The 15,181-nt window shown below is 35.7% G+C and overlaps 1 long non-coding RNA gene across 1 annotated transcript; it reads left to right on the plus strand.

The window, feature by feature from the left end:
* Window positions 1-2,232: 2,232 nt before the first annotated feature.
* LOC135324604 (uncharacterized) lies at window positions 2,233-13,826 on the plus strand. The gene is made up of 3 exons (XR_010385924.1): window positions 2,233-2,322; window positions 6,557-6,696; window positions 13,696-13,826. It is a non-coding gene; the product is annotated as an uncharacterized LOC135324604 (long non-coding RNA).
* Window positions 13,827-15,181: the final 1,355 nt, after the last annotated feature.

Raw genomic sequence — 15,181 nt, forward strand, 5'->3', positions numbered from 1 at the left:
ATTTTTTCTTTTGCTGTCAAGAGATTGTTGACAAGCTGCAACTAAAAGGAAAAAAAATCCTTTTTAAACTGCCACTGTGTATTTAAAGGGACGCCAGGTGTGTGTCTCATAGATCTGGTAGATTTGGTACCCCAATAAACTGTTGGGGGATTAATAGAATAGAAAGCATTGTTATTAAATTTTTGGATGACACCAAGGCAAGTACGTCAGGCAATGTCACCAAGTTTTAAAGGATGTTTCTTCAAGGAGGGTGTCGATCAACAGAAGAAAATTCCAGAGCACATCAACAACTGTTAAAGAACCAAATCTAGAAAACAGAAGGAAAGAGTGAATGAATTGAGGGTTTTTAGTCGGTAAAAAAGGCAACTGAAAAGAGACCTAATAACAGTCTTAAAAATTGTAAAAGCCTGCTTCAGAGAGAGAGAAGAAATAGAGTAATCACTTCTCCATGTCCAGTGTAGGTAAGACAAGAAATAATTGGTTTAAATTTCAGCAAGGGAGTTTTAGGTTAGACATAAGGAAAATTTTTCTAATAGTTAGGACTGTTAAGGATTGCAGTGTTTTGGCTGGGGTGCTATGAAATCTCTGTTGCTGGAGGTTTTTGAGAAAAGGATAGACTGTTGTGAATGATGTAGGTATTTTGCTGATGTTGTCCTGGGGCAGGATCAGCCACTAGAGGACCTTTCAAGGTCCCTTTCTGCCCTATGATTCTAACTGTGCAACTGATAAAAGCTTGTGGCTTTGACCTAAGAGGTACAAGCTGTTAGCAGAATAAATCCTTATCATAGTTGGAGTTTTCCTTGGTCCAATCTAAATCTGAACCTTGAGGCAGAGAAAGGATTAAAGGAGAAATGGCAAGAATTGAATGACTGGACTGGGAACAGTATAACAGGTTAAAAAATATTGTTGGGGGACTAATGAGTTATGGGGAAGGACAAAATGAGTAGGGATTTAACTAAGGAAGGAAAAAAAAATCACATGCTTTTAGGGAAAAGGAATTACTTTATTTGTGTGAAAGTGGTGGATGGCTCTGAGGGGAGTGTAATGAGATGTCACTTTGTGACTTTCAGTGTGGGATAACATAAATAATATTTATGGAAAATTTCTTAAGCTGGTTGCTTAGAGAATTAGCTTCTATTTTATTTTTCTGATACCACTTCTGAAATTGCCAGGTCTCAAGAAAGAAGAGGGAGAGAGAAAGAAGGAGGCAGAATGCCCTCCTACAAGGCATTTGCCCTGACAGCTTTGGGCTGGAAGGGAATTAATTAAAAACAAATACAAATTTTTTTTTTTTTAAATCATAACTTTGCTGTATATCAGGATCATACCCTCCATCCACTAATTGCTATACAACCTTGCAGCACAATAACTGTTAATGCCACATCAGCTCTAGTTTGCTCTGCTTCTCCAGGCTATGACGCTAACGCCCAGCTCTGCGAGTATTAACCAGTTTGTGCCAACTCCCTGTGTAATCACCATTAAACCACAGCTCAGGGCTACAGTCGCAGTAGACTAAGCAGCCTGTGTCCTACCACTATAATACCAACACTGAGATTTACTATTGGAGCTCTGCAGTATGACTATAGTTAGTTTAAATTTTATTATAAAACCTTTCTGTTCTGTGTTTGTTCTATAACAGGCATTGAATGTTGACATTTTGAGGCTAGATTGCTGCTGCTTTTTCTTACTCAACTGTGTCGCATAAGGTGGGTGATTTAAGGGGAGAAGAGGAAGGGAAAAGCAAAATCTCAGCACTGTTTTTCAAGGAGATAGAGTTACTTTGAGCAAGATCGAAACGTACACTGAATTCTTCAAACACCCCTGGTGTCCTGGGAAGCACAATGAGAGGGGAAAAAAAACTATAAATGTTCTGAGGTATAACACTTTTCAATTTTTGTCTTCATCTCTGCTGTACGAGTGGCTAAACTCTATCTGACTTATGAATGTTTACTCTCCTCTAAGTTTCTCAGCATTTAGTAAAGCTGCATATAAAAGCAAACCAATTAAAAAAAAATTCTTGTAAGAAAAGGTAAAATCTTTTTTTTTCTCTCTCTCTCAGGTAAAAACACCACTGAAATTGGTGAGAAATTTTCCTATGGGAGTTAGGACTACAGAATTTGGCCAATAAAATCTTTTAATGAAAGTTACTGATTTTAAAAGTTCGAAGGTTTATTTGTTCATTTTTTTCCTCATGATTTTATACATGTGAAATGTTTTGTTTTGCACAGTCAATAACTGCTGCTTACTGCAAGGGGACTGAGAAGAGACTATTTCTGTGCCTACAAAGATGAAGGAAAAAGGAACAGCAAGAATCGTTTTCTGGTGAGTGGTCATGAGATAGCAGGAGACTTGGTGATGGTCCTTGAATTTCTAGGGAGATCAAGCTCCAGGAAAAAAAAGGAAGAAAGTGTTGATCTAGATGTAAACTTTCCTGTATTTAACTGCCATCTTGTTTTGTTTTTCAATTCTGAAAATAGAAGGTAAAATAAAATGTAAATCAAAGCCCGTCCTTCAGCCTTCTTGAAGGGCTTACATTTGCTGCAGTGTGGCTTCAGAATTGGAACACAGTTTGTCTTACAGATTAACTTCAGATGTAACTGCTGTTGCTTAATGTTTTATTTCTAAACTGGCAATTGGAATTAGTAAAAGGAAGCAACAGGAAATGAAGGCCATGAAACTCTTATTCCCAAGTACACAAAGGATGTGAAAGATTGAGAATAATGTATTTACATTTATGAAACTGCATTAAAAGTTTTAAACATAAATTGGAGATAATACATTTTATGATATGTTCCCAATTTTTCCCCAAAACAGAGAAAATAATTTTTACTACTGCAGCTTTATAACTCACTACCACAAGGAAAACTGTGGTGTTTCATCTAGCCAGCAGTGATGATGACTACATGACTGTCCTATGGAAAAAATAAATATACAACCAGTGTAAGATTACATTGAAATTATATTTATGGAAGTTCTTCCAAACCAACTAATTAATCGCAATATTCTGCATCAGCTGAACTAGGCATTTTTTTTCCCGCATAAGTATCCAGTATTTTTATCGCGTTAAATGGAGTTGCAGTCTGTGTTCCTTCCAGGCAGCCTCAGTGTCGGGCTTGTGGGTGGTAGCTCTGCTCTGACATGTAGCGGTTCCTCTTTGGGCACCCTGCTCTTCCATGGTTTTCGACATCTGCATAACAGTATTCCTCCCTGCCTCTTCTGCCGAAGAGTTTTGTAGACAAATGTCGGCACTGGCTGCCAATCCATAGACCCGCACTGATGTTGTGGGTACTTTTTCAGCAGTTTCAGATACTGCTCTCCTGTCAGTTGCTAACCCATGGCCTGTGTCAAGCCTCATTACGCGCTTTTTCTGTTTGTATTGCCCTAATCTCCACAAATCATTGTAATTGGTCTCTGTTTGCAGTGTGCTTGGCTGTTGGCCATGTTAAGGCTATGATACTCCTGTGCTACAAGGCAAAATATTGAACAGTGGAAATGAATCCCCACAATACTGTGAAAAAATTATTCGTATTTTTAACTGAAGATAAGTAGAAAATGGTTTTCTTGTCCTGCATGATTCTGGAAGATTTCCAAACATTTCTCATCGAAAATATGCAAAATTGAAAGATTTTAAAAATGTTAATGGGCATGTTTGGGCGGAGGATTTAGGAAGAAAGACAAGTACCTAGATTCAGAGCAGGTCCTTGAGCTTTGGCCATTCACATTTGACTTCTAATCCACGGCTATTTAGTGGTATGCAGCATTTATTGGAGGTGTTGCATTCTGCAGAAATATTTAATTTTTTAACTGATCAGAGATCAACTTTTCTCTCATGTTTATGAAAGTGGAGGAGAATGGAAAAATAGGAATCCATCTGAGGCGAACAGTTTAACTACCTGGCAGTTGGAGTGGCTGCCATAGGATGCACTTCCTTACTTACATTACTCGTGTTAGGAGTGCTGACAGAAGCATTTCTGTTTCAAGAAAGTTGAGGCTGTGGGCCACCAGTGAAGGCAAAAGTTTATTTAACATAACTGACTGCAATCTGTAGGACTAATACTGTAAGTACGCAAAGACTTCCCTATTGATCAACGTTTCTTTTGGCAAGATGTTTCTGTTGGTGAGATGCTCTCTCGTCTTTGGCTTATTGGGTTTTAGAAGTTTCCTTTCATGCAGGCTCTTAGTGAAGTTAAAGAGGATTCAAAAGATTCCAGAGGATCAAAAGATTGTAGCTTCTGACCCTTTATCACCACTATTTAGTAGCAGATCTTAGGTGTTGATCTTGTTTTGCTGTCTAACTGTTTTGCTTTCTAATTGCTGATCTTGTTTACCAATTCTGCCTAATACGTGATGAAACATAAGCTGTTTTAAGCTAACTGCTAAGCTCAAGCGAGACAGAAAGAACACTAACTCCTTATTTCTTATGGTAATAGATAAAGAGACTTTCATCTTTCCCCATTTTACGTACGTCTCTCTTCTTCAAGCTTTGCATTGCTAGACTTTCAGTATTCGCGCCACGAGCACTTGGGCCAGAAGAGTGAGTCCTTCATCTGCAGAATAGTTGTTTGGTGATTGAAATTTCTTTCCCAACATCAGTGTGATTAAAAAAAAAAATGTACTTTTTCTCAAATGGCTTTGGTTTCAGTTAATCAGCATTTTCTGACAGAAAGCTGTTTAATTGGAAAATCCCCAATAGAGCTGATTATTGTTCAAATAATTAGTGGCCAAAGAGGGATCAGGTAGGAGATGGATTTAGAATGATGATAATGATTATCATGTTCTGCACAGTGCAGTGCTCTGCCTGTCTATGTATGCATTCAAATACTTCTAAATAATATCTAATGATGATCATCCTTAAGCTCTGGATTTGCAGTATACTGAAACAGTCAGGGAATGGTTTCTGAGCTTGTAATGAACTGTTGGGAAAAGGTTAGACTTTATTTTGCAGGAATCTTTTTAAATTTGGATTGTATTATAGTTTCTTAAACATATACCATTAAATATGAGGGTACGTGAAAAAAATGAGAGGTAGTGTTGCAAAGTAAGGATAATTTATGGCTTATTTGCCAAGGAAGGTTTTATAACGTGACAGAACAAAGAACACGTAAGAACACAGTATAAAGTAAAAGTTACAGAATGGTATAATTGTCTGCAAAAATAAAATGGTAGAGTTGCCTTAAATTATTCATTAAGAATAATAAGGTTAATTTTTAAGCTTCGTGTTATTAGTCAGTGACTGATTACAAACTTATGTTGATGCATTTATAATTCATAAGAGTATTTTTTCAGATCAAATTGTTCACAAATTCTGTGCCTTGGCAGTCTGGTTTTTTTGGTGTTTAATCATTTCGTTGAAGGGTTATTATTGTTGTTTCTTGACTTCAGTTGAGCTAATGGCAAGACATTTTCCACTGGATGTGTTGGTCTATCCTTTTCCAGTAAGCAGTAGTTTATTAAGATTATCTATAATCTCAACTGTAGCTGTTGGTAAAATTATTACAGTAATTGTGTTTAAATTTTACCTAATATAACCTGTTGCATGAATTAAAATGTTTTGAAATTGTGATGCATCTCTGTTTGAAAGCCTGACATACTTGTCATAATATAAAGCTGCTTTTATTTATAATTGCTATTCTAACAGCTTTATGAACCTCTTAGTAATATTTGCATTGAGCTTCCAACAAAAATGATCTGAATTTTTTTTGTATACACTTGATTTCACTTCTAAAAAGAAAGACTTTTAAAGAAATATTTCTTCCTCTGCCATACTCCTAACACTGAACAGACGTACTCAGCTTTAAAATGATTATTTCCTCAAGACAGCTCAACATATGTTGAAAGAAAAGGCACTAACTGGAATGCTAATGGCTTTACACTAAATGCCATAGGTGCTTTTGCAGTTGTTACCTAAGCATCTGAATAGGTTGTAAGATATGATACCATTATTTTTCCTGAAGAATCCCTGTCAGGGCTAATAATACATCTACTGTAAAGGTGCTTTTTATTTCAGGGAGGCTTCAAGCTACATCTGTTACCAAATATAATAAAAAGTGCACAGTATAAACTATATCAGTTTGTGAAACTTCAGTTCCTATTAGCTGTAAAAACTATCTAGTGCCATTTTTATATTAAAAGAATAAAGTAAAATACAAGAATCTATCCTGCCTAGTTCTGCCCTACTGAACTAAGTCCAGCAGAGAAGGTAACAAGAAACCCAACAACTTTTCTCTCTGCTGCTACTTTTTAATGTATGTAGTAAGAAGAATGGCTGCAGATTCTAGTTCGTACGTTCAGTGCAAAGTGGCATCTTTGTAGCTATTGCATTTATTATTGCCTTTGACCTCTGTCTTTGAGCTATCTGACCATATCTGTGAGCTATCTTACCATACTGAATGATTTGGAAGTGTTGGGCTCTAGAGCAGCCTTTCTTATTATTTGTAAAGTATATATATTATATATATAATTTAAGCTACTTTTTATGTAATTTGCAAATAACTTTTGAAATGTAAAACTGTAAGGATCGTTCATGCGTGTGATTGCTTCATCACCTGTCATTCAGAACCGTGCAAGTGGAGAAGACATGACCATTTGCCTGCTTTTGGGGCTGGCGGGTCATGGACGCTTCATGCAGCATGGTGCTGGGCCGCAGAAGGAACATGCAACTCTGTGGATGACTGAAGATGAATCCTACATTCGCAGGTAAGAGTAGGGCCTGGCCACCACAACCTTTTTGCCTGCTCTGGAGAGCATGTATTGGAAACTCCGTGAGCTGCAGGTTAACTACGTTGGTTTTGTCTTTCCTTGGACTCTTCTGTAAAAGGTTTGGGTTCATATTAACAAAACTAAATTCTAAAATGACTTAGAAAAGTGTAAAATACTTAATTTTTATAGCAGAAATGGAACATCAAATTTAGTAAAGAGAACTAGGTTAATAGTCATAGCCCTGTAAAAATGTGAGGAAAAAATGGAAGTTACAGTCCCCGTTCTAGCTGCATCATCTGGCGTAGGTTTGATGCTTTATATTGCTAGCTATGGCTATGATCTTAAAACTTTCACAAATTCTTACCTTTATGTGCTACATATTCAGTTGGTCTATTTTCATTTATAAATTGAAGCATATAGGAAAACCTGTGTAGGATTGACATCTAAGCTGTTAATACCTGATTCAAAGCAGCTACTTTCTCCTGTGGGTTATGGGATAGAACTTTGAATTTGCTGAAGTTGTTTTCTGTAAAATATCAAGGGAGAAATTGTTTTAAACAAATCATGCTTACAAATAACCATTGTGGTTCTTTAAATTTTAAAACTGAAAGACAAAATACCTAAATAGCTTAGTGACTGAGGTGAAATTTATATCATTATGGATTGTGCTGGCCTGCAATAATTTTTTTCTAAAGTGTGAGGAAACTTAAAGAAGATGATTTACTCCTCAGCTGTACACAGATGTTGTATATGTGTGAACATGTGTTTGCATGTGTGTAGTAGTGAGAGACTGTCTAGCATGGTACAGCCATGGCTTATGTATTATTTTTATACTTTTGACTCACATTTTAACTTGTACTGAAAATAGCTACGCTTCCATACCAACAGTTTCAGTTTAATGTACTGAGTTTTTCACCTCCAGTCCTAAGACAGTACTTTCCGTAGCCTTCTGTCTTTCAGTAATACTCTGTTCTCTAATTACTTCGGCTTTTCTCCCTAAGAGAAGCACCATTCTTTCTGCTTAAATATTGTCTTCACTTGGGAGATAGTTCAGCTTAAATCCTGGTACCGGTGGTAAAACATCTCAGTTATTTGTCTGTCTCAGTATTATACTCAATTACTTACTTAATTTGAGATGTTAGGCTGTCCATCAAAAATAACTTGATTTAACTCTCTTCTGTTTTGAAAATCAAATCTCCCAGGCATAACTCAAACTACAGTTGTAGCTGAACAGAATGTCTAACTCCACTGAAATTATGATGTCCCTGAGGATAATTCAGGGTGGAATGTGTCACTTTAATTTGATTATGGGCAAGTACTGTGAATCATGCATCTTGGTCATTACCTCTTAATAAACAATTAAACATTCATAATTTCCCTTTTTCATTGATTTTCCTGGTAATTTAATATATTACTCTTTATGAAACTTCCTTCAGTGGAGTATGTCTTTGAACAGAAATGTGACTAAATAATAAAAAGAATGTGTGACAAGTAATAATATATATTAACTTAACAGTTCCTTCATCATCTTTTTCAGTATCTCTTTATTTTAATCTCTGTTGGTTTTTTTCACTGCTCTTGTCTTATTGCAGAGAGGAATCATATGTTGGAATAATTAAACTCTACCCTGGGACTTCAGAACTCTGTAAAACTAATTTTTGCTGTCTTCTCTTTTTAATACTTCAGCAAGTTCATAAGGAAAACAGTGGTGGAATCTATTTAAGTAATTCTTATATAGATTGCAGTGAAATCCTCCGTGTTCCATTTTAAAGTTACATAATTTGATACAACTTTAGTACTTTACATTATCTTAAAATGCTGCTGTTTGATGAAGATTCTGAGTGAAAGATTCTGTGTAAAAGTATAATTTGTTTCTGAAAATTACAGCTAATAGTAAGTATTGTACAATATCCAAAACTGTACAGTATCCAAGGAGTCACTATGCCAATCTGCTTTATGACTGTACAGCATATTCATGTAATTGAGAACAGAATTTGGCTGAGCAGTTACTAATAATTTGGGGTTTTTTTCCCCTTTTTTTTTTATTCTCAAGCTTCTTTTATTTTACATCTAAGACCCATCAGGGAGAGAGGTGTGTGCCTGTGCACTATAAACAGTTAACGATGCTGCAATACCTAATCTGTTATGATGCAAGAGGTAACAAAGTACACCCTGTGTGGCCCATTATGGAAAAACACTATTAGATGCATCAGCAGTGGGTGAAATGAAAACTGCGGGAGGACTGATAAAAAACAGTGAGCAAGAAAGTAAAGCTGGCAGTAGCTGAGGCACTGCTCCGGCAGTGGTGTGATTGGAGAGAGAGCCCTGGGAAAACTGACAGCAACTACCTGCACTAAAATTAAGCAATGCTGTGCGGGGTGTGATAGGCGTGTGGCATGGTCCCTCTGAAGCAGTAACACACTGGCTATATCTGCCAGTGCCTATTGCAGTTTTGTGGTGGCAGCAGTTAGAGTTTTACTTGGTTATGCTTGATCTGTTAGAATTTGGTGAAGAGCATGTAGTGAAGCACCGCAATACTCGAGTTTCTCAGATTAACCTTCAGCACTGAAATGAGTTAGAGAGACTGGGTAAGCAGCTTCCTGCACTAGCCTTTTGCATTTGGAGACCTGGAAATAGTGAACTCCAGTCCTCAAAAAATTCGGTGATACTTTTATTCCGTTCATGAAAGCAAGATTTAACCCTACCTTACAAGTTGTCTACATTCCTTACATTTGCATTAAGGTCATGATGTTAAAGTAAACTGTTTTCAAAACTCCTAGCATTTGTTCTTCCATGAGAGAAGTTACGTCTCCCAGTATGAAAAATTCCTGGAGTATTAATTTCTCTAAATGCATTCTTCCATACTCTCCCATACTCAAACTCAGTTTGAGGTATATATGTATTGTTGACTTCTGAAGACACCTGCTTGGCTCTCTGAAGCTGCTCTGGTGACAGGCATGTTGACTCTTGGTTGGCGGAATCCCCACTCACTGCTGGTCGGTGTTGAATCCCTCTCCCTCCCCATGTGCTTTGTCCCTTAAATGTGGGTATTCTCCCTTTTTCACAATGATCTTTTTCACAATTTTTTTTGGACTCTGGTTCCTGACTTGATCATTTCCTCTGTTCTTGTGGGACCAGCTGCTCTTTTGCTCCTGTTTGCCCATCTCTTTGTTTTCCATTGCAACAAACTTCTACCTCCCTCCTTTTAAGCATATCCTAAATTCTTTTGTGACTTGAAATATATGATTAACTTTCTTCCTAAAGCGAAGTACCTCGACTGAATAGAGGCTGGTTGCTGAGTTAGGGTCTTCCAAGATTCTTTGGTCTTAAGGGCTTTCAGTTTTAACACATTTCATGATCTATATTTCAAATGTTCAAAGAGCGTCTTTCTTTCAAAATAACAGAGCATATAACTCACAAGCTTGATAATTGAAAGGGGTGGTAATGTCATTACATACATGAGGATTCTGATATAGGCAACCTTCTTCTCAAAACATTTTCCTTCTTATTGTCACTACTGCAAATAGACTGTTTCTTGCCCTCTGATATAACACACATTAAGTTTGAATGTTACTTTCCTAAAAGTTAATATTTTCCTAGTTTTTGTATCACCAGAGATTTAGATGCAAATTGTAGGAAATGGAAATTAACGTTGTACAAGCGCTTGTTTAAAGGAAAATGCTGTAATTATGCTATGAGGTTAGGAGAAGTTTTGTATATATACTGTTTAACTTACAATATATTTTAAGCACCCAGCAGCAAAACAGCACATCATCATTATTCTATTGTATTTCACTGATCTTTTTTCTTTAAATAATTTGCTGTGTTTCATTTCTGAAGAAACTGCTTGCTTGGATTTAAAACATTATGAACATTTGAAGAGAAAACATTGACTGTATTGTTAAAGTTGGATGTTTAGAACTGACTGGTAATGTTGAATAAATTAGAAGAGACATCATCTAGCTTTTGCATCTAATTACAAAAGCCAAATCTACTGCCCAGGATAATCTTCCTGTCAAGAATGAATTGATTAAAGTCACTCAGTGAGGGCCTTGAATGGATAAATGAAGAAGTGTGCTTCCTAGGATAAAGAGTATTTATTATAATATTCATATCCACACATGGGTTTTCTCAGTGAGGTACATATATGTAAAACAGGCGATCCATAACTTAAACTTAAAAAAAAAGAAAAAAAGTCATGGAGTCCAATGTAAGTTAGTGATTCTAAGAGTGAGAATAGAATAGAGCTGGAATAGTTTGTTAAATTTTAAGGTGTATGTATGGATGTGGCATTCATTTTCAGAAGGATTCTTGTCTTCCAGTATTTATTATATTTTTGCTCAGCAATTTTAAAGCCTCTACAATTATTGTTAATCTTAATCACATTTTAAAAGGGACAAGGTTTCCAAAAGTTAGTTTTTGTCATCTCTAAGTCTTGTTGCTTTAATCTATAGTCAATGTTTTTTAATCTCATCTCAAAGTTATGTCTTTGAAGTCATATGTGCCCCAGTCATTAGTTTATTCAGAAAAATGATGAGCCAAATAATTCTTAGTAGAATCAGTAAAATAGCCTGGCTGATCAGCAATTTTTAAAACAAGGCTTTTTATATATTTATGTACCAAACTATAATTGAAGGATTCCATAAAATCTATGTATATATTGACAATGAAGTGCATATTCAACTAATTATTCATCCATATAGCTGGTAATTTAATCCTAGAAAGTTATAAATATTTATAAAAGTTGATTCAGAAAAGGAGCCTTCTTTATGAATATGACATTATCTATCTCAGGAAGACTTGTGTAAGTAAGCCAGAATCCATCTGATGATTCTGTACATGAGCCAGAATCCATCCATTTTGATGGTATCCATTGGAATCAGAAAACAGAAGGATTTTGTAAACTATTTAAAGAAGAAAGGTGAGAAATAATAGAAGTATAACACATTAGTGTGTTACTATTAGTATTTTGATTTATAAATGAAATAATGTCTAACTTGAAAGATCTGCTCATATATGTCCTTTCTCTTCTATGTCACAAATTCCATTTATATCATTTTTCATAAATCAAAAGTACGATTGATAAAAAACTGATGTTTTCACTTGTGTGTAATGAAACACTAGGCTACAGAAATTTACAGTGGCTTTTATACAGCTTTTAGTATAGAGAAAAATAAAATGACTTACTGAATCCAGAGTAGGGTCTGTAGTCTTTCATAGTGCTGTCAGATATAAAAACATACTTTAAGATTATGAGGTGAATCTTCAAAAATCTAAAGGCTCATTGAAGATACACTAGTAAAAGTTATCTCCCAAATTATTGACTATCATTTTGGCCTTGTGATCTTAGTTTTATTTTCTAATAAGCATTGGAATAGTAATTAAAATAATAATAAACAGAGGTTTGCTATGGTATTTCTGCTAGTAGTGCAGTTCGGAATCACCAGACCTTAAACTGTGTATTTAAAAACTTGAGAATTATGTTGGTGTGAATTAAGTCTAACGGTTATTTGAAGGGTTGAATCATCCTGGTTTTCCCATACCTAATCTCATGAATCCTGTGTATGACAGGTGTGAAATTTGAACCATAAGCCATTGTTTCTTGGCTCTGATGATTAGGATGAGCTCTACCTTGTAAAAGATGCAGGTTTTTCAGATTCATAGTTTATACTTTAGTTTCAGCAGATTCCTCCTTTTTTTCCAAACATCTTTATTTTTGTCCGTAATTAATTTTCTTCTGACTTTTTAAATTTCCTGCAAGCATTTTTCTACTATTGTTATTTTCATGTTGTCCCTGCATGACTATGGGCATAAGGTATACAGATTTCCCATTAACTGAGTGTGAAATATTCAGTAGGAATGGAAACTTGGTGCGCAGCATTGTCATTAGACTGAGTAGCTTCATACACTGCAATTGCAAGTGAGGTCACATTTCTGTTTACTTATTTTTGTCATTTAAAGTCTTGATTTGAAAACAAACAGACAAAAAGAGTAAGAATTACTAATGTCGTACGTGCCACAGAGTTTAATCACAGGGTCTTGGAAAAGCTAGGACATCAGTTCTCCAAAGACTTCTTTGACAGCTCCCTGAAGATGCACTGGAAAAGGTTAATCTGATCAAGCTTTCAGCAGATGAAGTAGGGTAGAATAGTGCTTGCCTTACAGAAGTTGCAGTCGGCTTACCATGCCAGTCAGGCAAACTGAGAAACCAATAATAACTCAAACAAACAAAAGGAAAGAGAATGTGACATGAGTAATTCATGTAAGTCCTATCCTGCTGCCATTATATTGCAAATGCCAACTTTCGACAAGCTGAAAATTCATTTTTCTGCTCCATACTGCTTTATTTTAAGGGATATATTTTAAGAGAACTAATTAAGTTTCATTTATTTTAAGACATGCCAGTTGGCAGGGTTTTATTTTCTTGCAAATAATGGAAAGAAGTAAAAGATCTACATGAGGTCACAGGCTCTGGCTGGTGGGCATAAGCATCTGTGAGTGTTTTGCTGTTGCTGCTTACAAAAAATAGAAATAAAAGCTAACCAGGAAAGGAAGAAGCAAAGAGACAAAACTTTTTAGGAGGAGAGAGTCTTTCCGGGAGGCTTTGTGGTCAGAGAAGGGTCAAATATTGAATTCCTATACATAAGTAGAAGCAAATACTAAGACTGACTGGAAATAATTTCCTCAACATATTACTAGAAGGAAAAAAAGTTTAGCCATAAACACAATAAATGCATACAGTAACTTGGTAACTTTGAAGAAATAGGCTTAAAAAAGACAATAGAGATAAAAAGCATAGTGGAAAATGACAATAGCTGTAGTATCTTCTGTAATGCATTCAAAACCTACCATCTCGAGGATCAGATAGGGACCAAGGGAATTTTATGTGCCCCAAAAGAGTAAACTCTATCCACTGGTAATATTGCACTGATAGTATGACTACGGCTGAGGAAAATGCACATATATTTATTCTATATTTATTCTTATTTATTCTAGAGACTTTTCCTTGTTGGTAATCAGATGTTTTTTCCAGGTAAGCAATGTTCTTTTTATAGTTCTCCGAAGTTTTGCTCTGCGTCTTCAGTGACATACATTCTCCTTGTAGATATGCATGGGCTTTCAAGTAATAGAAGCCTAATTCAAATAGTGTTGCTTTTATTGTTTTGTTTTTCTTTGTTTTTCTATTTTAATATCTTGTTAATTTGTTCCATTATTTGTGGTTTCTTTATTTTCTTGCCATTTTATTTCATTTATTGCATTTTTGTTTTGTTCATTTATTTCCTTCCCATATCTCCCTAAGTCTATTTTTTCTTTTAATTAATTCTTTTTTACTAATTTATCCTTATTCTGAGACAGAAGGAGAGAGGAAATGCAAAGATTAAAAAAACCCTGTGGTCTCATTTTTTTTTTCTTCCTTGTCTTTTCCATTGTTTTTAAGAAATCTTCGATTTTTGTTTTCTCCTCCTCTAAGCATAGATTTGAGGCATACACCAGCACTACTTCTGTAACATCTTTAAACGGAGCACCCTGGGCATAAGAGTGCTGTGAATTTCAGGCTACATTACTGAATTTGTCATTTAGTTGTTATATGGAGTTTAGCCTGAGGCATGGGGCAGGTGAAGGAGGATGTTGGCCCTGGTAACCTCTGGGCTAATGCCATCATTTCAGTAGGGGTCAGAAGACTTTTCTGAGTCCACAGTGTTATTTTCAGTTGTTGTTAATGTTCTTTTTCTCTTTCTTTTTTTTTTTTTTCCCCCCTGAGGACCAGCAGTATACAGAACTTAAGAAATGTGATTCATCCTGTAGGAAGCGTGCAGTGGGAGAACAGGATTATAACCAGGCAATTGGTGCAGAATTCTAGCCAGAAACAATTTTCTTTAGTCTTCAATATGTCTTACCCCGTCATATTCCTATCTGCCATTATGAGTTGTCCGTTAGCCTTTGCTGCTGAGTCTTTTTACTTTTTTTTCCCCTGCCCCCCTCCTCTTTTTTGGGGCTGTTTTCTTTATGTAGCCCCTTCTATGTGCATGATGTTCCCTTTATTCATCAATTCTTTGCAATTTCTATGGGTGCTCCTCATCATTTCTCTCTTTTCACCTCCTGCTTTTTTCTCTTCAGTGAAATACTTTGTGTTATTAAAACAGAAAAGAAAAATGAAATTTAACACTATCATGTGGAGGAATAGGATAATATCCCTTCAAGGAGTTAAGGAGTTTATCCAATACCCTGTACCATTTTATGTAGACTGCTTTGGGGTTTAAGTTACTAATGGAATGTTTCTTTGCTTACAATTTCTGATGAGATTTCTCTTCTTTTAATTCAAGTCTCTGCTGATTGGAATTGGATGAAAAACATAACTGTCTAAGGTGAAGTTCTGCCTTTAAACTGTATGCTCTGTTCAAATCAGGCTTTTAAGATGCTGCCTTTTATGTAAGTCTTATTTGATTTAGAACTGTAGAATCAATCTCCTACTTTCTATTCT

Source organism: Dromaius novaehollandiae, chromosome Z (assembly GCF_036370855.1).
Source record: "Dromaius novaehollandiae isolate bDroNov1 chromosome Z, bDroNov1.hap1, whole genome shotgun sequence".
Lineage (NCBI taxonomy): Eukaryota > Metazoa > Chordata > Aves > Casuariiformes > Dromaiidae > Dromaius > Dromaius novaehollandiae.